Consider the following 27672-nt stretch of genomic DNA (forward strand, 5'->3'; position numbering starts at 1 on the left):
TTTTTAGCCAAATGATAAAATGGGAGTCAAGCTGGCAGAGGGGCATTTCAGCCCAGTGACAGAATGTGTGTGAAGGCTTAAAAGTAAGGATGGATTTGGCAGGTTCAAGTGAAAACAGCAGCTCCACTGACTGCGAGCCAGTTGAAGGAGAGGAATGCCTTCTGAGTGGAGTTAGGAGGGGCTGGACTGGACACAGGCAGGGACCTGGCCACTAATGGGCCAGGGAAAGGCCAATGCCACTTCGGGGCTATCAGGTTCAAGCAAAAGAGAAAGGACGCCACATTTGGATTTTAGGAAGAACAACATACTGTGCATGAATGAATCAGAGAGGGCAACAATAAAGACAGAAAAATGATGAACTGTGAAAAATCCAAGTGTAAGATATTCAAGTAGTGACGGGGAAATGGAAGTGAAAGTGTAAACAGATGTTGGGGATTGGAGATGTCAATTTGTTAGGTCTTGGGGCCAGTATGATATTACAGGAAAGAGAGGAAGGAAGAGAATTCAGATTTGTGTCATGTGAAGGGGATGCATAGGGTTTTCGTCAAGAATGTTTAGGATTCAGAAGGAAGAAGAGATGGTTGGGAAATGTGGGGGAAAGGGAGGATGTCACCTGCTCTCCAGGTGTCATTCTGCCCTGAGAAACTTGGATGAGTATATCCCGGAATTGTGTCTTGATCTGGTTGGAGTGTGTGCAAAATGCCAAAGCACTGGTTAATTTAGACAAAAGCGGTGAAAAAATAATTGGTTAAATATCAAGTGATTAAAGTCGTTTCAATCATTGGAAGTAAAAATAATTAATCAATTTGTGTTAAATAATTGCCTCTATACCAGTGTCATGGACTTTGTATTGCGATTACTTTTAAGCATTTTGACCCCTTGTGATTACGGCCCAGGTCTCAGAATTCCTTATGTCTTTACAAAGTAATTTTGGACGTGATTAAAACGCTAGTAAGTATTTTCACATCTGTTTTGGAGTAAAAGACACAAGCAGCTAAAAACTAATTTTTGTTTTGAGAATTTTTAAATAAAATAAATGTGTTGGTTTTTATAAGCTACAATATTAAACATTACACAGAGTTTAATTTTTTATAAAGCATATTCACATTTTCTTAGTTAATGCTTAAAATAAGCTTTTGAGAAACATAGTGTTACAACCAGTTTATAAGCGAGGAAACTGACTTTCTAAGATTTTATCTTATAATTTTTTCTATCCAAAATCCATCAGCTAATATGCAGAGAGTCAGGCCATCACTTTCGTCTCAGTATTTAGATCATATATTCTATTCTTTTTTTCTACCTAAGTGAACCTTTAAAATATTAAAGTGTTTATTTGGTAGTAGGACCTTTGATTCAAAATACTGTCTTCTGAAAACTCTGGGAAAATTATGGCAAGGAACTAAAATGGGAAAGACATCTACGATAGCAAAAAAAAAAATTTAGAAATGAGCCACACGGAGGAGAGAGATATCAAAGCATTTATGGAAGACAAAATTCCATGGAAATTTGGAATTAATGGTTTATAGTGAAGACAACACTGGAGAATCCATCAACAATGGTGATATCTGCCGAGCTTCATGGCGGGACTGCAGGACAACCCTTCGAGTTTCTAAGGCTCCAGCAAGAGAGGAAGAGCGAAACATGGCTGAAACAGGGGCACTAAGTGAAGGTCCACCCACAAAAACCATCTTTACCCACTGCGCATCATCCCAAAGCATTCAGGATGAACACAGGCACAAAATGAAGACGCCACATTTTGAGCTGTCGATCACGATTGAAATATTCTCAGTCTTGAAAATGTAAAAACAAATCCACAGTTGGCTAGGGCTGGACAGTCAGAAAGGATCGATAGTTGTTACAAGTGAGGCATAAACACCTTTATTTTGTGCAGAGGAAAACGAAGAGATACTTTCTAATATTAATTTGCCAACAAATAGAAGGTTAAGTAAAAGCTTAAAGCTAAAAGGTAAGCCGTAGAACTAAAAATAATATAACTGGCCAAAATGAGAAGGAAGAGATAAAGTTGAGAGGGATAATGTAAAAAGAAAAGAATTGTATTTCAAAACTGGAAAGGGATAGGTACTGTTAAGTATTACTACATTGAAAAATTGATGCATGCTTGTATTATTTACAGTTGTTGAAGCAGCAACCATGAGAAGTAAAAAAGAGGAAAGTGGAGAAGTGTAGCGTATGTGAATGAAAATGGAGTGGGCAGAAGTGAGCGGGAGACCATTGCTTTTTACAAAAATGTATCGTTTATATCAAAATATTCCATAATGTACAAAAGTTTTCTTCATGTGCATAATATATTTTGATAAAAATAAAGGCATTAGTCACTTTACAAAACATATTGTCCTCTGTATATTCTTCTTCGTTTTTGTCTTGTGATAATATCTACTGCTTTCTAACTTTGAAAGTTAAACATTTTATCAAATGTATAATGCAATTTAAAAATTTTCAAGAGTTTTAACCGATTTGAATCAGAACACAAAACTAGCTTTTTATACTGGTTTTCCTTGTTCAGTGATCTTCATATATCCAACTCATCTTTGACCTCATCACATTGCATAATATCCTTTGTGTTGTCCTTCTTATATTCTTTTACTGACAAATGCAGAAGAAGCCAAGGTAATTAAAATAAACAGAAAGAAGCAAACAAAAGCAGCAGCTGAGACCAAGATACCTGCAGGGGTTGGGAGGATCCTTTGCCAAGTGTAGCCTGGGCCAGGACCAGCACTCAGACCTCAAAGACCAGCAGGTCTGCATGCAAAAATATGAACAATCAGAAAAATGGTCTAAGTCAATGAATTTAGAAGTATGATTTGTTTTAGAACTTGTCATTTAATTCCTCATTTTTTTATTAATTGGAATCGTTACTTTGGAATAAGAGAGAAAATCCCAATGTACAAATTTTGTTCATTTAGTAAACAGTCATTTAATATATACATATGTAAGCACTCTTTCAGGTTCTTAGAAAATCTCAGTGAAGAAAACAGGTAAAGATCCTGTCTCAATAATGAATTAGCAAGAACTATGGCTGTCCTCAGATTATTTGAATATAGAGTCAAATTGTTAAAGTCAAATTGTGTCTTTACTGGATTTATCATAAACATACACTCACAATTATTAACTACACAGATATTATATACAACAAAGAATTAATACGGTTTAAAAGGCATAAACCGCAACTGATAAAACAAGTGTAACGATACAACTCTTAGAAGATTAGAAATGGAACCATCACACTATGTTAATGAGTCACAACAGCTGCTACCTGTTAATGAGTTTAAGAATAAAAAAAGAGGAAGCAATACTGACACTCTATCAATATAGTAAATGGCTCAATCCCCTAGTTATTAAGCAATACATAGTAAAACAGCAATTAGATGATGAAATTTATGAATTTATGGTTTTAAATTTATTCAACAATCTCAGCTGTGGCTGTGTTTAAAAACGCCAGACATTACTTAAACACTTTACTAATATTACTACATTAACTCTCATAACATTCTGAGGATGCGGTATTTTACACTGCCACTTTGCAGATGAGACAATTTAGACACAGTTTGAAAAACTTGACCAGAACACACCCCTAGTAAATGATGGAGCTGAGATTAGAATCCAGGTAGTTTAGCTTTAGTGTATTTTGGGTTTTTTTTTGAGATAAAGTTTCACTCTTGTTGCCCAGGCTGGAGTGCAATGGCAGGATCTCAGCTCACTGCAACTTCTACCTCCCAGGTTCAAGTGATTCTCCTGCTTTAGCCTCCTGAGTAGCGGGGATTACAGGTGCCCGCCACCACACCTGGCTGATTTTTGTGCTTTTAGTAAAGACAAGGTTTCACCATGTTGGCCAAGCTGGTCTCAAACTCCTGACGTCAGGTGATCTTCCTGTCTCGGCCTCCCAAAGGGCTGGGATTACAGGCGTGAGGCACCGTGCCTGGCCGCTTTAGTGTATTTTTAACCACAACACTATACTTGGAGGAAAAGTGGCCTCTGACTAGTTGCTCTTAGGAGCATAAATTGTTACAACTTTTAAAAAGGAATGTAACAGTGTATATTAACATGTATAGTGCACATCTTTTGAACGAGTGACAAAAGATAAAAATAAAAATAAAAATCACACACACACACACTGCCTCAGAAATAGGCAGACTGTTAAGAACAGGTAAAGTTTAAATAAATTATATCCACTCAAAAAGACCCATGGGTCTATTAAAATAAAGCAAGTTTGATATAAATGTGTATCTCAAGGGGTCATTAATAGTATATATGATCAAGGCCCCCCCAAAAAGCAAACCAGATGCTAAAAAGTAATATTGAATGTAATCTATTTTTATAGAAAACAAAACACTATCTATGCATACGTATTTGTACTCTGTGCATGATCATCAGTAAAATCATGTGACAATGCATGCTACACTGTTAACATTGATTATTTGAAAGTCTGAGACTGGAGAAAAGAGTATTAATCAATAACAATATTAGCTAAAGTGCATTGAGTACTTACCATGTGCTGGACACTGCTTTAAGAGACCAGGATAGGCTAGGTGCAGTGGCTCACATCTGTAATCCTAGCACTTGGGGAGGCCGAGGAGGACAGATCACCTGAGGTCAGGATTTCGAGACAAGTATGTCCAATAGGGTGAAACACCGTCTCTACTAAAAATACAAAAAGAAATAGCCAGGCGTGGTGGTGGGTGCCTGTAGTCCCAGCTACTCAGGAGGCTGAGACAGGAGAATTGCTTGAACCCGGGAGGCGGAGGTTGCATTGAGCCGAGATCGTGCCACTGCACTCCAGCCTGGGCGACAGAGTGAGACTCTGTCTCAAGGGAAAAAAAGAGAGAGAGAGAGACCAGGATAAATACTACAGATAAGGACCATAATCAGTGAATGGGAGACAAACAACAGACAACACAGAGAAGATTAACAAAGGCAAAATGAAAAAGATAATGAAACAGAATAATCTGTGCCAAGACTAATTAGAAAAAGCCAAAACACACGTAAGTATGATATAGAATAGATTAAAATGAATTCAGACACAATGGCAACTAATAAAATCATGAGAATATTTTAAAGCAATTTATACATCAATAAATATTAATGAATTCAAAAATTTATATAATAAAATATTTTTATAAATATAAGTTTGGAGAGATTAACAATCAAAAAATGATAATAGAAGAACTTTTCTCAAAATAACCCAACTCTGGATAATTTTACAAGTATGTTCTATCAAACTTCAAGGAGACAGCCAATATCTATTTTTTACAAGTTGTTCCAGAAAAAAATTAGACATAGTTGCCCAGTGAATTTTAGGAAGATAATATATACTTTTCAAAATCAGATGGCAGAATACAACCAAAGATGTATTTAAAAGCATTAATAAAATATTATATGATATAATTTATGTTGAATTAAACCATCATTTATCCAAAGACATGCATTAGAATGAATTGAAAATTCAGGATAGTTTAACATCAGAAGATCTCTTTATATAACTGACATTATTAGTGTCTAAAGAAAAAATTATGTATTTATCTTCAACAGCTTCAAAACCCTCATTTGGTAATATTCAGTTCCTACTGCAATCACAGGTGAATGTTCTCAGATAAGTTGAAAATTTAGGGGAATCACACCGCTTGATAAAACTACTTGTAAAAAAAAATACAAAAAAATACTTTAGAGAAAACGTTATATCTTATTTTTTATTCACTATGATCAGGAATGATATTGATACCAGGGATTGCTGGAGTCCTAGCCTACACAATAAAACCATGTTGGAGTCCTAGCCTACACAATAAAACCAGTGTGCATGAGAAGTGATAGAGGAGGCGTTAAAGTTGGAAGGAAAGTGGGGAAATAGATGATGAACTAACACCGAACTCAGCATTCACAGTGGGACATCCCGTTTCAGCTCATGGCTCCTATTATCAAGTGTATGCTAACCATTCCTGTCTTTAGCTTTGTCTTTTACATGTCTGCCCAAATTCTTAGTGGCACAGATGTTCCAGAGTCTCCTTTTCTCAACCTCAGTTTCTTCCAAATTTCATAGGTAAGTCAATGACACCCTTCTGGTTTTTCCCTGTAACTTACAAGGAAAATCCAGAATTCATCTTTAAGTGATTCCTTTTCTCACAGGTCTGCATTCAACCAAATGACCAGTTGATGTCTGCAATCTCTCTCCTTTCCACTCCCAATGTCATTACTCTAACTTAGATAATTATAGAGTAGGGTATTTGTGACATGATGGCAACAGCAGTTTGATGGTTACAAGCTAAATAGAAAAGAACAAAGCACACCAACCAAATTGGTAGCAGATGTTGTTAGGGTGAAAACACGAATTAGTATCAGTAGAGAAAAGCAGTGTCAGAATGGACTCTTTCCTCCAGGTAATAACTCAGGAATTCTGAATTCGAGTCTTTTCAGAGCAGTATGCACCATATTAGTGCTGCGTGCAAACCTATTTCACATTTCATTATTGTTAATACAAACAGGGTACTTTACTAACAAACAGTAAGTATATGAACGAATTCAAAATGAGGCATTTTAAATTTATCTGTATATAGTTAATGATCTTAATATTGAATAGTGGGATGAAGGATTATTTTAAAGACACAACAAAATAATGGCTTAATTGTTTAAAATGAGTTTATTATTTAACAGAAAGTAGAAAAAAAGATAACCCAAATGATTATACTTTCTGCTCAAAACCAAAATAACCAAGCTAACCCATTGCCCAATAAATGTCTTACTTGGGCCATTCTTTAATGGCGATGATCTGAACTGCATATTTACATGTGTTTGCACATGGAATTCCCTCCTTTGAACCATTCTTCTTTTCTGCTCTTTATTATGATGAGATCTTACTTAGCTAAGGTAACTTCTCTTTGAAAATATCTGATTAGATTACTTTACATTCTCAGGAATAAATCAATACATACGCAATATACATAATACGTAAGACAATGAGAAATAATATAGAGAAAAAACACAGATGGAGATGTGGATTTCTGGGTTGTGGATGAAGTAAGGCATTGCAACATTAAATAAGATGTCACTTTACACCTGCTAGAATGGTTACTACCATAAAAACAAAAAAAAAATAGTGTTGGTGAAGATGAGAAGAAAAGGGGACCCTTGTTCGCAGTTGATGTAAAATGATGCAGCCACTATGGAAAACAGTCTGGAGATTTCTCAAAAAATTACAAATAGAGCTATCATAAGACACAGCAATTTTAATCTTGGATATATTTCCAAAGGAATTGAAACCAGGATTTCGAAGAGATGTACACTTCATTGCTCATGGCAGCATTATTCACAAGAGCAAGATATAGAAACAATGTAAATATCCATCAATGAAAAAACTGATAAAGAAAATGTAGTAGATACATAGAGTGGAATATTCTTCAGCCTCTAAAAAGATAGAAATCTTGCTATTTGCAACAACGTTGATAAACCTGGAGGATGTTTTATTAAATGAAATAAGTGAGACACAAGGTAAATACTAAATGATACTACACAGATGAGGAATCTAAAATAGTCAAACTCAGAATGTGGAAGTGGAACAGTGGTTGCCAGGTGCTGTCTGAAAGGGAAAATAAATATCTGTCAAAGATTACAAAGTTATAAAGATGGATAAATCCTGGGGATCCACGGTAGAGCATGGTGCCTATAGTTAGAAATACTATACAGTTAACTGTATACTTATGCCAGTATAAATACCGGTACAGTTAACAAAAGCGCTACAAGGGAAGATCTTGTGTTAACTGTTCTTATCACAAAGTAATAAATAGCAAGTAGGCCGGGCGCGGTGGCTCAAGCCTGTAATCCCAGCACTTTGGGAGGCCGAGTCGGGTGGATCACGAGGTCAGGAGATCGAGACCATCCTGGCTAACACGGTGAAACCCCGTCTCTACTAAAAAATACAAAAAAAAACTAGCCGGGCGAGGTGGTGGGCGCCTGTAGTCCCAGCTGCTCGGGAGGCTGAGGCAGGAGAATGGCGTGAACCCGGGAGGCGGAGTTTGCAGTGAGCCGAGATCCGGCCACAGCACTCCAGCCTGGGCGACAGAGCGAGACTCCGTCTCAAAAAAAATAAAAAATAAAAATAAATAAATAAATAAATAAATAAATAAATAGCAAGTAAAGAGGGAGGGAAGAAACTTTTGGAGATGAGAGATACCTTTATGGCATTGATTTTGATGATTGTTTTATGGTTGTATACTTACCTCCAAACTCATTAAGTTGCACACATTAAATATGTACAGCTTTCTGTATGTCAATCAGGGCTCAATAGGGTGTTTCTTTTGTAAATCAATAAACAAGGCAGTCTGACAAGACTTCATAAAGAAGTTGGCAATTGAAATACAACTATTGGCTTATTTTTCATATCTCCAGCCTAAATTAAGCTAGAATAAATTATGACATCTTTTTTAATCACCAAGTATGTGTTGTTATTGAAAAGCACTGATGCCTCATCAAAGACAATTTTGACTAAAGTATATTTAGGATTTAGAATATCCTAATTTTGGGGGGATAATGGATGTTTTTTGATACATACAAATTAAAAATATTCTGAAAAAAAATCCAGCTGGAATAGATTAAAAAATACATTAAACCTTAACTATATCCTGAGATTGTTTTAACGAATTATGTTTCATTTCTTGTTTGGCCTTGCCACTAGCTATAGTAAAATGATTTTGAAAACTCTTAAGGTAACATGGATTTTCAAAGCATCTGCAAGGGATGTTAATGATGCCTTGAATCGTTATATTTGTCAACATAAAGATCAGCCAGGATGTTTGTCAAACTATTAAACAAATTAGTTACAGACATGGAGGAAACTCAAAGCAACTAGCAATTTATTTTGGATTCTGTACATTTAGCAGATTTGAGTATGAAGTAAAACGGGCAGAGGCTATCTTGTAGAATTATTCAGTCTGGCATTCATATTGAACTGGAAATCCCAGCATACATCTAGTTTATGTCTAAGATTTTTGCAGTAATGACTTCTCACTTCAAGTATCGCAGTCAGGAGTAGTGGAGTTGCTGTAGCTGAAGATGGACACAGAGCCAGCACTAACATACATTTCTCTTCCTCCTCCTTTCCCTACACCCAGTCCTCTTCCTTTGACTCCCTCCTCATTCCTCTCCTCCCCATCCTCCTCCTCATCCTGCCACTCTTCTTCTTTGTTCTACTCTGTCTCCTTCTCCTCCATTCTCTCTCTCTCATTTTTTTTTTTTTTTACAGGGTCTCACTCTGTCACCCAGGCTGGAGTGCAGTGATGCAATCCTAGCTCATAAAGCCTTGACCTCCTGGCACAAGCAATTCTCCCACCTCAGGCTCTCCAGTAGCTGGGACTACAGTCATGCACTACCATGCCTGGTTAATTTAATATATATATATTTTGTAGAGACAGGGTCTTGCTGTGTTTCCCAGGCTGGTCTCGAACTCCTGGCTTCAATTTGATCCTCCTTCCTTGGGCTGCCAACATGCTGGGAACACAGGCATGACCTCTCCTTCTTTTCTTCTTCTCTTTTCTCCTGCCTCCTATTCTTCCTCCCCACATTACCATCATACAATCATTTTGAAGACCCACTTACAGAAGAGTAACTCCTGTGAGCTCTCTATACGTGTAAGTGACCTGGTGGCTGTCATCTTTTCTAGTTTGTTCCCCAAGTAATACACAATGTAGAATTCTCAGAAATAGACATTGCAACTATCATAGCAAATGGCCTATGTAAGCTGAGCTTATGATCAAGTGGCCCTGATTGCTGAAGCAATGGAAGCATTCTATCATTTCTTTTCAGATGCTTCAATTTTCCCAACTCTAAATCTGAGGCTGGTGACTACCTCTCTTACATTTCTAGGAGATAATATTTTTTCAGATTTGATTTTTCGTGTTTGTTTTTCTTTCCATTTTGGGGAGTAAGATGCTCTAGGACATTTAGTGGGAACACTCTTCTATTTTTCTTTTATTTTGAGAACCAGGAGATGTTTTCCTCTTAAGGAGAAAAAAGAGAAAAATGATGGGGGATTGGGCGGGCCCTCTGTAGACAATTTTTATTTCTCAAGGGACCATATGGTGAACAATGCAGCCTCATGCCTAGAGCAGCAGTAACAAGACCAAGATAATCTAGAAAAAGAAAACAGAAAAATGTGACCTTCTTTACAAAGCTATGAAGCAAGGGCCCGTGTAACACGGAAGGGAGAGGTTCGGGACACAGGGGGAAGAGGCCTGGTCCCAGGCCTGGCTCCACCCTCAGCTCTCACCACACAAGGTCATGGCATGTCTGGGACTTTGCTGCCTAATCAAAAAATGATAGGTTGGTAAAAGGGTCTAAACTAAAATGCCAACAGCTGACAGGAATGTTTTTTTTTTTTAATTTTATTTATTTATTTATTTATTTTAATATGGAATCTCACTCTGTGGCCAGGCTGGAGTGCAGTGGCATGATCTTGGTTCACTGCAACCTCTGCCTCCTGGGTTCAAGAGATTCTCCTGCCTCAGCCTCCCAAGTAGCTGAGGATTACAGGCACATACCACCACCCTCAGCTAATTTTTGTATTTTTGGTAGAGATGGGGTTTCACCATGTTGGTCAGGCTGGTCTCAAACTCCCGAACTCAGGGGATCCGCCCGCCTTAGCCTCCCACAGTGTTGGGATTACAGGCATGAGCCACCGCACTCAACTGACAGGAACGTATTTCTATGCGTGATGAAAAATACAAAATAACATGGAGTGATCAGGCTTAGGAATTAGAAATTATGTACTCCATGTGAAAGGTACTCAAATGAAAAAGCAAAAACTAATGTGCAGGCCAATAAAGCATCAGTCACAGCTGTAGGATAAATAAAATAAAATGTATGCTTTGGAAGTAAATATCTTTTAACCTCTATATAGGCTGTATTTTGTGTTTATGGAACTATTTGCCAAGCTTACATTACAGATAAATTTTTTTTTTCTAATTTTTGCTTAGGTTAGCCCCAAAGTCTATGTACTGTAAACCAGCTATCTCTTGTTACAGAAATAGCAACTACTAAATATAATAAATATAAATCTTTATAAATCAATGTATATCTAATCCTATATATATATGTACATGTGTGTGTTTGTATCCCTAAATAGAGACTGTTTGACCACAGTGAAATTTATGAAAACTTGAAAGCAGGTGAAATTATATTTTTGTCTTTGAGATGATCACTGGGGTTAAATTAAATATAACTAATTTTATAGCACTTCATATTTTAGATAATTTGGCTAATCCGAGACTAACTTGATCTTGTATTTAATTTTTTTAAACACAAGATTTAATACAAAATTTAATTAATTTAAATTTTTTCACTTATTACTGAACCATTTATTACTGAAAGATTGTCAATAACTAAGTTATTTAAATCAATGTTAATAATAATTAGACCACTAAATCAATGTTAATAATAATAACCACTATTATGTTGGTAGTCATTTGTCCATACTGATACCATGGGAATGAAGTAGGGAGGATTTTATTTTCTATTCATAAGAAATCAAGAATTAATCTGTAGTTATGCTGCATGGGTCAGCTGTGATGTACAAATACAAAGTCATCTGCTTCCTTTTCCTTTCTTTCCATCAGTTTATTTTTTCCCCATTCTAAATTTCTCTTCTCTCACCATGCTCTTACTCTTAATTTCCATTAGAAATTCCTCCTAAGTGATCTACATCCTAGGGCTTCACAGAATATTTGTGGAAGATCATTAGCATCTAGTTGAGACTTTCCTATAATAGTCACAATGTGACATTCATGTTTCAATAGAGATTTATGCAGAAATGCACACAAACCAATGTCTCCTTATGTAATTTATTGTTCTTTGCCAAGAAGAAAAACTCCAATGAGAATAATCACTGAAATATTTAAGAATATAACCTCATTTGAATAACATAAAACCTGATTTTCTAAATACTAAAAACTTATGTTGATTTTATGCAAAACTGGGTCATTTCTGCTCTCAATATTTTGCACATGCAATTATTCCCAAATGAAATGCCTTTTCCTTTAATCCAGTTTTCATTTTCTTTCTTCATGACCATACTCAAACACCCCATTTACAAAAACAGAACAAAATATTTTGCTATTTACTCTAAATTTTATTACTTTTTTAATCACTGTCCTCTCAATGCTTTCAATGTTTCTTCTTGTCTATTTACACTGGTACTAACTTTGAATTCTGGCACTCAATACTTGTAGAAAGAATGAATGAAAGAACACAAGATGTTTTGTGTGCATATAATTACATACTACCTTATTTTTCACTCAGGAGGGTAATTTCCTTCCATTGTTACTTTTTAAAAGGATTGTAATGAATTTATAAGCCACATGGCTTTGTTTCTCACCAAATGGTAAAGCTATCTCCTTCCCTACTACCAGCTGCCTCCCCAAGTCACTGTCCTGTTTACAGGCACTACAGGAATTTGAAATCTGTTAAACTGAAGCACTGGAAAATTATCTTAATTTGCTATACCAGTGAGGGCTGACAGATTGCAGGGCAATAAGGTCGATTTAACATGATGCTTCAAAATATACGCCCACTTGATGAAAACATTGTACTGAAGATTGTGTAGTTATATTGAAATTTCTGAAATGGAGGTTTTGATGCTTTGATAATTCTTAGGCATTTTTATAAAATATCTTCCAACATTCAAATATAATTTCTGAAACTTTTCAAAAATTTAAGTGTGATTCCCAGGTTGTGGATGCTTCTGTAAACCTTTATTAAATTTCCTTGTGGAAACTAAAGTTAATCCTGAAGGTTGTCTTTAATGATTTACAAAAACGGTACTTAGGTTTCACACAAAAATGTGATTAAGTGATCAAACCACCTGTAACAAACCTTTTATAGGAATTGCACTGTCTTCGTTTTCATTTTTCATTTCCTATGATCTTTCTTAATTTAAAATGGCAGCTATTCTTTGTCTCTAGGGCATAGCAGTACTACTCTGGAGCATAATCTTTTAAATCCTGCTTGTAACGTATTTCCAACGGGCACGTTGTTGCAGAAGTACCAATGACTGATAGCTCTGATGCTGCTGCTGGTGGGATGAATTTGATCAAGACACCAATTCTGAACGAGGGTTTTAGCAACCAGAGGTAATTTTTCTAATGCTGACTAATGAAAAAGAAAGCACAAGATGGATTAACTGTGCCAAATTCATTGACTTTTTACTTCACAAGTAACCACAGGTATGACTGTTTTGGAGTTGATCAAACAGGCTTTCAGTGACAGAGCAATAACAGGTGACATTCTCCTTAGGGAAGGAGCTCTTAGGTGTTCGCACCATATTATCTGCTTTCACACGCACATTTCACATACATTTGAGAAAACGTGTAATTTAAGATGGATGAAAAGAAGCTGAAAAACAAATTTTGAATAAATTATAGATATAAACTTGATGATTGAAAATTCGGGATAATAAACCATTAAAGCATGGCACAATTCCTCAGTGTGTACACCCTTTCTCTTGCCTAGCCCATCCCCTCACACAGCTTTGAATCACTCTTTGTGAAGTCATTGCCTTCATTTTATCTCCAGTTTTATTTGAAATTGAGGGCTGCATTTCTGCCTACTTAAGGGGTGTCTCCTCTTGTGTTCTCCTGAGATGTCAACACCAGCATATCTCCCAAGTCTCGTTCATTCAAGGCCTTTCATTCATTTAAATTGAAATGTTGAATCTGTGATCAGTGGTAGGCTCTCGAGGACCCACATACCATTAAAATACTACCCTCTTGCTTCAATGTTAATGCAGCTGAGTCTAGGTTAGTATAAATAGCGTTTTTTATGTTATTTATTTATTGTTTTTGTTATTGCTGCTGTTGTTTTTATTTTTGAGACAGAGTCTCACTTTGTCTCCCATGCTGAAATGCAGTGGCACAATCACACCTCATTGCAACTTTGACCTCCTGGGCTCTAGTGATGCTCCCACTTCAGCTTCTCAAGTCCCTGAACTACAGATGCAAACCACCATATGCTGCTAATTTTTGTATTTTTTGTAGAGACACGATTTCTCTTTGTTGTCCAGACTAGTCTCGAACTCCTGGGCTCAAACAATCCTCCCACTTCAGTACCCAAAAGTGCTGGAACTGCAGGTGTGAGCCACTGCACCTGGCTTGTGGCTCAGCTCTTGACGTGCTTCCAGGAGTTAGCAAAGTCTTCTGGAAAGAGACAGGTGAGTTCAGCTGTGTCCGGTCTCAGGTGTGAACATGCAGATGCCTTGGATACGTAAGACAGCACAAACAGCATGAGGACTGGATGAAGGTTTGCATTCATTATGGGGAATGGAGGGACAGGAGAAAGAAATTAGGCTGGAAGAATGGGCAGGAGGCAGCTTGTGTCTTCTTACTATGGAGATCATCGACTTTGAACTGTTAAGAGTGACTTCTTTATTGGTCTCTCCATTTTTAACTTTTCTACTGGAATCTGCCTTACATGTCACTGTTAACACTTCCTAATGCACTACTTTGATACCTTAGCTCTTCTGTTGATAAATCTTTAAGAGTTCATAATGCTTAGTTAAACCTATAAAATATTAAGTATTTTCTATACCATACTTCCAACTTCTTCTGCCTCTTTCCCCATACATATTTATGTACGTGTTACATACAATCCAAATGGCCTAGGGACTCAATAAATTCCCTCGACCCTCCTAAAATGTTTCTGCTCAATCTGTTCTCCAGTCTCATGACAAATTCTGTACTGTTGTGGGTCTCTCTTGTAATAACAATAGTAATAAAAGTAATAACAATAGCTAGCATCGATGACATCTAAAAGTTCATCTGCATTACACTTCCTGTATGAACTCTTTCATAACTACTCTGTAAAAGGTGTGATTATAGCTTAGTCATTTAAAAAATTTCTTAAGGCATCCAATGTAAGTCTTTATATATAAAATGTTCACTGTACATTTATGGTATACATTTGAATTGATACTCTATGGGAAAAAGATGAACTTAATAGTTGATGCAAAACTCTGCAGAGTGTGTGTACTTTGGTAGACAGAGATGTTTCCTACATTTTTTAAATAATTCGAATTTTTCTAGGGTTTATATCAGATGGCCTCTAGGAAAAATAGTTTTAAAAAACAAGAAGAGACAAATATACTACCAGTATGTGGCCTTAAATAGACTTATTATTTAATATATTTAGAAGTCTACATGTATGCACATAATATAATTTATAATATTATATATGTATATGTATATCTACATCTGTATCTATATCATATCATTTATATCTTTAAAGAGTAAAATAAAATGTAATCGAATTGCCTTAGAATTGCTTGGAAATCAAACATGATTGAACTCAACAAATAACTGGTCCATCAAACTCTGAAAGCCCATACCACCTTGTCAGCTAAGGTAACTTTTTATTATGTTGTGGAATGCAAAAGCCCTAGTGGGAACAAACCAATTCCATTTCATCCATGGAAATACACTACAACAATCAGTGCTGAAATATGGACTGTCCAGTCTCATTTATTGCACTACCTAAGTGGATTGAATCAGAAGGGAATGGGCTTTCCCAGGTCTCAATTGCAGTAGGTAATTTTCAGACAAGCATGGAAGGTTTTGTGTATCAGAACCGTGGCGTATTTAAAATAATAGGAAGGGATGATGTTTATTTATGCTGTGAGAATTATTGGTTATTCGGGAAAGCCACAAGACCCTCGTGCTCCTTTTTAAATGCATATTAGAAAAAATTCCCTATACACTTTCAGATTCTTCATTGTTTAAAACCATTTTGGAGGCAGGATGTTATATAGTTAAGAATACAGGAATGGGATGGGGAAAGAGTAGGACTTTAACAGACTTGAAAAAATGTTTTAATTACCAACAGGCCCCACCCCCCTGGGACTTAGTTCAGTCTGTCAGGAAAAAATTTCATATGATAGCCAGAAGGAATTTTCTGAAAATCAATCCTCACCACTCTCTCACTCGCCAGCCCAAGTCAATAAACTCTCTTACCACATAAGTCCTAAAATTCAAATAGAAATGGCAGAGCATATCACCTGGCCTCATGACAACAATGGTAAATGATATAATTATGTTAATAATTTATGTATATAGCAGAGCGTATCACCTGGCCTCATGACAACAATGGTAAATTATATAATTATGTTAATAATTTATGTATATAATTGCATAATACATTATTTGTTTATAAAATTATATAAGTTATGTATTTATAATTATATATATACTATATAATGAATTTAAAATACTTGCCAAAATATGATACCAGATATAATTATGAAAGGGCAATACATTAATTACACTTTAGCTTTGATGAACAAAAAAGATTCATGGATTTAATGCAGAACAAAATAACTTATGAACCTTGTTAGCATTAGCTATGACAATATCCCAACAGCACGTTGTTGAGCTAAGCCAGGATGGGTGTGATTTTCCATTTTCAATTTTTCACCAAAATGACTCAAACAATGTAAGCAGGATTTTCATTTTTTAGTGAATAAAATATAAAGATGGCTCACTCATAAATACGAAGCTTCAGCAATTTTCATAAAAATGGTGGTGGTGGGCTGGGCGCAGTGGCTCACACTTGTAATCCCAGCACTTTGGGAGGCCGAGGTGGGCGGATCATGAGGTCATGAGATCGAGACCATCCTGGCTAACACGGTGAAACCCCGTCTCTGCTGAAAATACAAAAATTAGCCTGGCGTGGCGGCGGGCGCCTGTAGTCCCAGCTGCTCAGGAAGTTGAGGCAGGAGAATGGTGTGAACCCAGGAGGCGGGGTTTGCAGCAAGGCAAGATCTCACCACTGCACTCCAGCCTGGGTGATAGAGTGAGACTCTGTCTCCAAAAAAAGAAAAAAAAAAAAAATGGTGGTGGTGAAAAAAAATGGTACATCAATGAGCTATTTATCAACCAGTAGCAATCCTAGAACCTGGTGAATAGAAGCCCTGGTTTTGTAGGTTTGTGGTGAAACTCAACAGGGCACAGTGATTATCACAAGCTCTGATACTCTGCACTTGGACATAACCTGTAGAAATAATGGAAACTCCTACAATCTTGGCAGCCTGCACTAATCAGCCGCATACAGAGAGTAAAATGTCTTTCCATGTTCAATATCCACATGGTAGATTGTTGGATATGAAGCCATTGGGTCCTCTGCCATTGGTAGCCCGCATAAATGCAGAAGACAGAGAGATTCTCTGCAAGTCCATAGTTCTCTGGCCCTTTCTCACTCTCTCTCTTTCATTGATTTTCATACTTAACTCTTCCAAATTAAATGTTTCTAGTACTGGCAAGAAAAAAATTACAAAGAATATATTGTGCTCATTATATATGTGTTCAAGCAAGTGAATGAGTGATATATTTTTCTCTTGGTATTTTGAAAATAGTATTCTATTTCCACAGATTCCTATTAACTAGAGAGAATTCACCTACCAATTTCCTTTGAGGCCACTGATTTTAAATTTATTTATTTTAAGATTTTTACATCTGTCATTGCCTTTCTACTATTTAAATATAATGTTTTTAGCATACTTTTTTTTAAAGTAGTGATTTTATTCATGCAGCTAATCATATGACTTTTATCAATTCTGGAAAATACCCCAATATTATTTTAATATTGCCTAACATCCATATTATCTGTTCACTTCCTCTGAAATTCAAATCCATGAATATTAGATCTTATTATTTTCTGCACAACTCTAGAACCATGGATAATTTCTCAAGAGATATCATTCTGAGTCATTAATTTACTATTCTACTGAGTTTAGTGTAAACGGTTATTTGACTGTTGTGTTGAGAATATGTTTTTGGAGAGCAAGAACTTAAGCAGGGAGACCAGGTAAGAAACCCTCAGTGTAATCCAGATGAGTTGGTAGTGGCACAAATACAAGAGAAGTAGGAAAGTAGTTACATTCTTGATATATTCTGAAGGCAAAGCAGCATGGTTTTCCAACAGCTGGGGTGATATATAAGGGAAAGAAAGATGTCAAGAATAATGTTTAGGTTTTGACTGGCGCATCTATAAAAATGAAACTGTCATCGACTAAGATGTGGAAGGGTTGAACTAAAGGAAAGGAGAATAGGAATCAAACTTAGACCTGTTGAGTTTGAAAATCTTTTGGGCATTCAACTGGAGGTATTAAGTAGGCAGGTAGACATGAGTCTGACTGCTAGAGAAAGGATTTTGTCATTTGTCATTCTAAAATTGACAGGTGACTAAGTTCTTAGAACCAAGGTAGATAGTTCTGCATATAGCCAAGATGTTATAAAAAGGATTGAATTTCAACAACAGCAAAAAGACAGATGACGAGAAAAAACAATTTTTAAGAGACTAGATATAAAAACAATAAAAAATAACTCTGAGAAATGAAAAACAAGGTGAACCCTATACTTTTCCCACCCTAAAAGAGTTCCATCCATGATTCAGGGAGGGGGACTCTAGTCCCTGCTCAGCAGACTCAGTAAAGGTCTGGAGAGCCCAGGGCACCTAGAATTCACAATAACAGAGTGCCAAATAAGAAAGGAAGCAGCAAAAAAGGAAAATGGAAACAAATTGGAAAATACATGGTGAAGATGATACATGTAATCCTAACCTTGTCAGTAAAACATTAGTTTTAAATGGTTTATGTAACCAGCCAAAAGGTAGAGATCAAAGATGGAATTAAAAAGTAAGACCCATCTGTACTTTGCCCATAAGAAATACTCTCTATATATGAAGGCATAAGCTAATTAAAAGTAAAAGAATAACAATTATAGTTTCTCCTCCTTTCCTGATGTAGAGCGATGGAAAGAGCATTCCTCCTACAGTTACAAGAAAAAAGCTAAATAATTAGCAAAATTACAACATTCCTTAAACCAAACTAATTGTAAAGCTGAGAGTGCAGGGCAACCCTATATCCTGAAATCTGCAGAGAATCAGGAGGCTTCTGTTTAACGCTGCCAGATTTAGCAAACAGGAGCAAGATACCAAGTTAAGTTTGAATTTCAGGTTAAAAAACAGATTTTTAGTCTAAGAATGTTCCAAATATATATAATTCAAATTTTACTTGGATTCTCATGTTTATGTGGCAACCATAATACTGAAAGAAACAGGATCTGAGCATTTTGTTATCTGAGATAGATTCTGCCCAATGCCATAAAGCTCATTAAAAATATTCATCTACTTTAAAAAAGTGCTAAAAGCCAAGGGTCGCCTAGCATGAGAATGTGAGGGCACTGGAGGTCACAGATATCTAAATGGGTTCCCAAAGATTTATCTCCATGAGTCTCTCTAGGCACTCACATGAAAGATAGGCAGAAAATTGGAACGGTTCCCCTCATGGGGTTCCCAGCAGAAGAGCAACGCCACTCCTGAAACTGTACCTGGATCCATCTCCCTTGTCTTTTCTATGGAGAAAGCTTTAATCTCGAAGGGAAATGGTGACAAAAAACCGTCACCTTGAGTCATTTATGGAAACCCATTGCAACTCTGCAAGGGAAGCAGGAAGAAAAAGCTGTACGTGCTAATTAGCACTACCTGAAAGGTGAGAGAGTGGTGCAAATGCCCATGAAGCCCAAATGTGTTAGATGCAGGGACACAGTAACGAACCAAGATTAAGTATTAATCAGGATATCAGAGAATGCCTCTCTCCTTCTATTCCACCACCACGAGGCTAACAAGAATAGAGTACATGGAGCTGGAAGAATCATCACAGACAGATTCTTTTCAAGGTACAGCACAAAGAGAAAACCCAAAGTCAAGCTCTGAGCATATGTTGATAAAATGATCTCAGCCAACCCAGCCCATATGCTAAACACATCACTGGATGAACTTGAAACATGCAAAACATTGAAAGTAACTACAATAAGAATTCTCCAACGCAGACTCATTTCTAAGTTGATTAACATAATCGTCTATTCAAAGATCTAGCATTAGAAAAAAAGAATGACTTTCTCAATAAGAAACAAAAAACACAAACTGGGAAATCATGTCCAGCAGACTACAAAACATGTTGAAGATTATTCTTCTAGTAGAAGGAATATCAGTCAGAAACACTGCCAAATTTTTGAAGGTGATGAATACGATTATTACCCGGATTGTGATGATGATAACATGAGTGTATACATATATCCAAACTCACAAAATTGTATCCATTAATTATCTTTATTTTTTTGAATACCAATTAAACCTCAATAAAGGTGAAGAAAAAGAAACTTGGATCTACACAAAAGATAAATAGCACTGGAAATGGAAAAAAATGAAAGTAATAAATGTATTTCTTCTGATTTTAATTGTTTTATAAATACTGGCATTGTTATAGGAAAAATAATAGAAATACATTCTGTGTGTATACATTCGTAAAGGTAAAACATGACAAAATTAACATGAAGGATGAGTGGGAGAAATTGTGAGTACAGGGAAAAGTGGGGAAAAGTATAGGGTTTACCTCGTTTCTAATCTCAGAGTTGTTTTTACTGCTTATCTCTAGTGTTGTAATATGTTTATTCTTTGTTTTCATTAGTTTTCTATTTCTGCATAACAATATTACTACAAATTTAGCAGCTTATAACAACCCCCATTTATTGTCTCACAGTTCTATAGGACAGACGTTTACACACGACATTACTGAATTCTCTGCTTACAAGGATCAGGTTAAAATATCTGTCAGGCTGAAATCTCAACTCAAGCGTGGGGTTCTTTCCTAGGCTCATTCAAATTGCTGGAAAAATTTAAGCCTTTGTGGTTGTAGGGTTGAGGTCCTCATTCCCAGCTTGCTGACAACTGGCCACTGTTTTCTGCTCCTAAATACCACTAATGTTCTTTGCCAAATGGACCCCTCTATCTTCCAAGTGAGCAACAGAAAATTTCCCTTGCATCAAATCCATTCCACACTTTGACTCTCTTTCAAAAATAAAAGCCCAGTCTTTTTAAAGTCTCATTTGATTGTTAGGACCCGTAAAGATAATTTCCTTTTCTTAAGGTCCACTGATTTGGGAGTTTAATTTTAATTATATCTGCAAAGTCCCTTCAGAGCAAATCCCTAGATTCGTATTTGAATAACTGGTAGAAGTTGTGTGCATACCAGGAGACCGGTTATCATAGGCACCAACTTGGAGTTTTTCCATGACAACATGTAAAATGGTAAATTATTTCACTGTAGACTCTGACAAATGAAATATACATGTAAAGTATACAGAAAACAATAAAAATGTTTTGAAAAGGTAAAAAAAGGAAATAAATAGATTATGTTAACAATTTAAAAATGTTCAATAAACACAGAGAAAAAGAAAAATGGAAACAAAAGGCAAATGCAACAAATAGAAAACAACTAGGTAGATTGTACATTTTTAAGCCAACTATATCATCCAGAAGAAACCTACAAGATGCCATCTCTAAAATCCTAGGTAGATTAAAAAAATAAGAGTGAAGAGAAATTTATCATACAGACATACCTATGCATACACATGCAAGTGCTGCAGTAGCTATATTAATATCATAAAAAGTAGACTTTTTAACAAGGAATATATTCACGAATAAAGAGTGTTAATACACAATGTTAAAGAATCAACTTTTAAAGAAAATATTAAAATACTAAATGGAAACGTACACAAAGTAGAACTTCAAATACAAGTGGAAGAAACTGATAGATCTGAAAAGAGGAATAGAAAAGTTTGCAATTATAAAGAGATGCTTCAATACTGTCCTCTCATTAATTTAGAAAAAATAGGCAGAAAAGCATTAACTTAATATATATATATATATATTTTTTTTTTTTTTTTTTTTTTTTTTTTTTGAGACGGAGTCTCGCTCTGTCGCCCAGGCTGGAGTGCAGTGGCCGGATCTCAGCTCACTGCAAGCTCCGCCTCCCGGGTTTACGCCATTCTCTCCCCTCAGCCTCCCTAGTAGCTGGGACTACAGGCGCCCGCCATCTCGCCCGGCTAATTTTTTGTATTTTTTTTTAGTAGAGACGGGGTTTCACAGTGTTAGCCAGGATGGTCTCGATCTCCTGACCTCGTGATCCGCCCGTCTCGGCCTCCCAAAGTGCTGGGATTACAGGCTTGAGCCACCGCGCCCGGCCTAACTTAATATATTATGCCTACAAAAAATCTACAGATGGTATTAACCTACTGGTAATAGGCTAAATGTTATCTTCCTATGATTGGAGATCAGATGCTCCATCTCACCATTTCTATACAGTATCTTGATGGAAAAGACAAGATAATAGGGCAAGAAAAGATAGACAAGATATCTAGACAAGATAATAAGGCAAGAAAATAACTAAAATGAATGCAGATTGCAAGAAAGAACACAGAAATCTTTGGTATGTTTATATAGAAAGTACTCAAAAATCCAGTAAAAACTTCTAGAACAAATAAGTGAATTTAACAAGGTCATCAATAAAATATCAATATACACAGTCAATAATGCTTTTATATGCCAATATGAACAATCAAATTTTGAAATTTAAATGTACATATGTGCACATCATCATGGGAGAGAGAAGTTTAAGTCTAACAAAGATATGTCCCGATCTCTACACTGAAAACTACAAAATACTGATGAAAGAAATAAATGAATACCTAAATAAATGGAGAGGTGTGCCACCTTCATGGATTGGAAGACCCGATATTGTTAAGAGGTCTACTCTACCCAATTTGATCTAGAGATATCACCATCCCAGTAAAAAATCTCAAGTATTTTTGTACATGTTGATGAGCTGATACTAAAATGTGTTCAAAAGGCAAATGAAATAGAATTGAAAAAATATATCTTTAAACAATTGACAGGCTCACAATGTTCAGTTTCAAGAATTAATATCAAGCTACAGTAATCAAGACAGAATGATATTGACAAAATAATAGGCACATATAGGTAAATGGAACAGAATAGAAATTCCAGAAATAGACCTCCAAAAATATATTCAGCTGTTATTGACAAATTGACAAAGGCAATTGATTCCAAAAAAAGGACTTTTTAACAAATGATACTGAAAAAAATTGAACTTTCATTTATAATTAATAACCTAAATATGTATTTCAGAACCGATTCAAAAATTAAATTAAAATTAATCAGATACCTGAATGTGAGAGGCAAAAATATAAAACTTTTTGGAAGTATGTGAGAAAAATCTGTCTGGCCTTGGGCTTGGCAATTAATTTTTATGAAGGAAACCAAAATTATGAACCATAAAAATCAAGTTGATAAATTGGGCTTTATCAAAATAAAACATTCTGCTCTTCAAAAAAGTAGTAGGAGTTTGAAAATAGAAATCCATTGGTGAAAGAAAATATTTGTAAACTATTTATCTGATAAAAGAGTTAAATAAGGAATATATAAATAAATCTCAAAATTCAGCAATAAGAAAACAAGCAACCCAATTAATAAATGAGCCAAAAGACATGCAAATGCCAAATAAGGATAGCAAAACATATTTCACATTGTCTGTCATTATGAAAATTATATGTTTTTAATAGCAGTGCTTGAGCTGCAGCCAGCCTTCTGTAATAATTTTTATTTTTGATCTTATTTAAATTTATATTTTTTTTTGGTCAATTGCTGTATAATTGATAAGGAAATACCCAGGTGAAGTATATATGTCCTTCAAAATGCAAATAGTTTCATAAGGCATTGTGCTTATTTCTTGTTGGTGGGGTTTAGTGGCCAAGTATCTCAAAGTATCCAAGTCATTTTTGAGCTATCGAATTTCTTGAGTAGTGAAAGCCACATCTACCTTGGTAGAGTCATCAATGAAAGTACTTTGTTCAAGCCGTTAGTCAACATTTAGTCTCCAGAATCCACCACAAATTGGTGCATAAGAGTACTTGTATTGTTTATTTTTTCAATAAAGCCAAAATTTCTTGTTGACCTCCATTAATTTGGTACTGCTTAATATTTACTATTGGAATTATTTTCGACAATTCTAAAGGTTTCCATTTAAATGACCAATTGAAGTTGTGTACAGAATAAATTTACCTGACATTTGAGCCTGTTTATCACATCCATTAATTTCAATTATGCATTCAGCTGTAGTTAATAAAACTATAAAGCATTAAAAAAAAAAAAAACCTTCTCGCTTTCTAATTAGTCTCAGCAAAACCCTCATAACGTCTACCACAGACTCACTCCACCTTTCATATCGCAGCCATCTGATACTGCCCTCCTGTTTTTAAGCAGGGCTGGGATTACAGTCATGAGCCGCGACACCTGGTCACAACATTTTATCCATTTATCTGTCAGTGGATATCTGACTCGTTTCCACCATTTGGTCACTGTGAATAATGCTACCACGAACATAGGTGCACACATACCAATCTCTTGCTTTCAGTTCATTGGAAACCACAATCAAGCATTTGCCCAAATGTTTTTTCACTACCCTCAGTTCACTCAACTTCAGTTGCAGCATTTGAACTTGGATTCCTTCTGAAGGCCAAACATGGCATCCTAGCTCTCCTGTCTGCATCTTTTCTTCCACCACTTTAATAGATGAGAAAATTCAGCACCCCACTCTAACAGTGTGCCTCAATTTCCTTCAGCAGAATGGATTTACATTCATCGAAACTGAGATAAATAGAATTTTCTTCGGTGAGGTGGTTTCCCAAATAATAATGGATATTTATTTTCTTCCAATCAGTAATGGTGTGCCACCAAATCATTTTCTGAAGTGTTGCTAATTGCTTCTATTTTTCTGTTTTTCTTTTTTTTCTTCCATTTTCAACCACCTGAACAATTCCTTTTGGCTTAGCTGTTCGTGCATATTTTTCCCTTATTATCTTTTCTTTCCTGTTAGACATTCACCTTCTTTTGAGTGTCTTCAACATTATTATTTTTTCCATCATTAAAGCCCACGCTTGATAGCTACATAACAAGTTGGTTCAGTCCTGTGTATGGTCTCTTGTCATACTAACAGGTGATTTCCAGTATGGGCCCACGCAAGAGCCTCCCATTTCAAAGTTTCTACCATTTTGGTCTGAAGAATATTATTTGAGGTGGCTAAACAGTAAACCACTTTAGAAGAGTGTTCCATTTTTCCAGAGGTATGGGGTTAGCAATAGTCTTTCTCAGCTTAAAGCGATCATGGTGTACCTTCACTAATTTCTGAAAGTAGCAACTCAATTACCTGTAAATTCTGGGTAGTTGGGTGCTGACACCCTCCAGCAAGTAAGGACAGGTACTTAGCCCTGCCAGTGAATTATATTTTTCATTAAATTATTAACCCTAATTTATTAATTGAATAATCCAAGATAGGGAAGATTCATTGGGAGGTAACTGAATCAACTTTTCAACACCAGTCATTGATTATTACTCAATAAACAAAAGCTTTAAAAATGAGGTTATGTACATGGTTGGAACGTAGTAATATTAAATAGATTATCTTTACTCTTGGCTCAATTACTGACCTATAAATTTCTTGAGTTAGTATTGCAAGAAAAATTGAATCAAAGTCAAGTGGTCAAATTATCCAGCATATCCAAAGTTAGAGAAAAGGATAGACCTTTATGAATCCTTTTCTAGGAAAAACTATCACCATTTGTGAATCATTTTCTTCCAGGAAAAACTACCACTGCCTTCATCTGAAATTGAACTAGAAGTCCTAGCTAATGTAGTAAGACATGGAAAGGATCATATTCAAGGATTGAGATTTAAAAGTAAAACGTATTTTTATGTTAACTAAACTATTAGTTTAATTATACATTGAATTAATATTTATTAATGTTAATTTGATAATCCTATTATTAATTTGAAGTTAATTAAATGTCTTCCAAGAATCTCCCTAAGAAACTATAGTCATATTATTAGAATAAACAAGGAAATAGTAAATCTTCTGAATATAAAATAAATATGCAGTATCAATTATACAGAACTATATAAAACAAAAAATTAAATGCAATAAAATACCTTATTGTTAACAGTGTAAATATTTAAAATACTAGACATGACTCTACGAAGATGTGATAAAGGATTTCAGGAAAAATCATGGGTATACACAAAACAAATATATGCATACAAATATATACCATATGAATAACTTGTTGATAAATTTAAAATATTGATCCAATTTAATATTTATATTTAATAAAATTATCAAAATTTTCCAATAGAATTTTTAATAGAGCTTAAGAAGTGAATGATAATATGTACATAGGTGAGCAAAGGGCCAAGCATTGGCAGGACTATTTTGAGGAACAGCATAAAGTATATGTGTATGTGTGAGAGGGGTTGCCCTGCCTGCTGTCAAAACTTATTATAAAACATTACCAACAAAATGCTACTCCAGTAATCTATCTCTGCATCAGTGGTGCTGAGATAGAAAAATAAAGTAACTGAGCAAAAAGAATCCAGAATCAAATTCATTCTTAAATAGAAATTTAATATATGAAAACACATTGTTATATATCACTTGAGAAATAATATATTGTTCAATAAATAATAATCAGATAATGATTTATCCATAATAAAAATAAAATAAAACAAAATTGGACCTTTATCTCACATAATATTCAGAAAAAACACAAACAGAATATAGCATAAATGTAAAAAAGATATATCAGAGAGTTTAAAGATTATATAAGAGTAAATTTAATAACTTCAAGTTATGGAATTATATTCTAAACAAGCTTCAAGAACCACAAACTATAAAGGAAACTTTGATTATTTCAATTACATTATATTTCAGTTTTTGTTTAACATCAAAGACAACATAAGAAATGAAAAAAGAAAGCCAAGACCTGGGAGAAAAAGTGTTACGATATGGAAAATTGCGAGGCTTAATAGCCAGACTACACTAAGAATTCCTAAACATCATAAGAAAAAACATAATAACACAAATAGAAAAAACATTTTTAAAAACTATTTGCAGGAGAAAAACCAAAAAGCTAATTAAATACAAAGTGTCATTCTCTGATTGATAATTGAAATTGCATTGAAATACCATTTTGGGCTCTTGAAAATGACAAAATTATAATACCTTACATTATCACTGTTCTTGAGAATAAAAACCAGGAAATTAGCATATGTTTAATGAGATTTCAAATTAATAATGCAAATTTTCAACATTAAGTAAAGAATATAACAACCTATTGACTTGTAATACAATCTACATGTATATCATAATTAAATTTTAATCATGTACTATATATAAGAAGGTATAACAGGGATATAATTTTTGGCATACTTTTATAGTGAAATTTTGGAAACCATCTAAATGTCTACCAATACATGATAACACATAAAATACATCAAATGGATAATATTCAACTACTTATGTCAATGTAGATTAACTTCAAAAATATAACATTGAAATCCTAAATCAAGTCACACATATTTATTTAAAGAATAATAATATTTGCATATGGTGTATCAATAAGAAAAATACGATTACATTTCTGAATGCATATTTATAAAGTAAATGGGTAAAGTTTGTGCCAAAATCGTAAATGTCAAATTTATGAGAGCAGTTACTTCTTAGAATATTAAAGATATTAATTAGATTAGACAATGGTACATATGGGCTTCAGTTATTAATATATTTCATTTTTAAAATGTCAAAAATACATATGCAAATATGGAAATCTGTCACAGTTTTAAAAATTTAGAGAATGGTATTTTTCCTAAACTTTTTCTTATGGTTTGAATATTTCATAATTTCAATTGGCTTTTTTAAAACTTTTAATGTGATTAAAGTAC

The sequence above is a fragment of the Trachypithecus francoisi genome, unplaced genomic scaffold (assembly GCF_009764315.1).
Source record: "Trachypithecus francoisi isolate TF-2019V2 unplaced genomic scaffold, Tfra_2.0 Contig01474, whole genome shotgun sequence".
NCBI classification, from domain to species: domain Eukaryota; kingdom Metazoa; phylum Chordata; class Mammalia; order Primates; family Cercopithecidae; genus Trachypithecus; species Trachypithecus francoisi.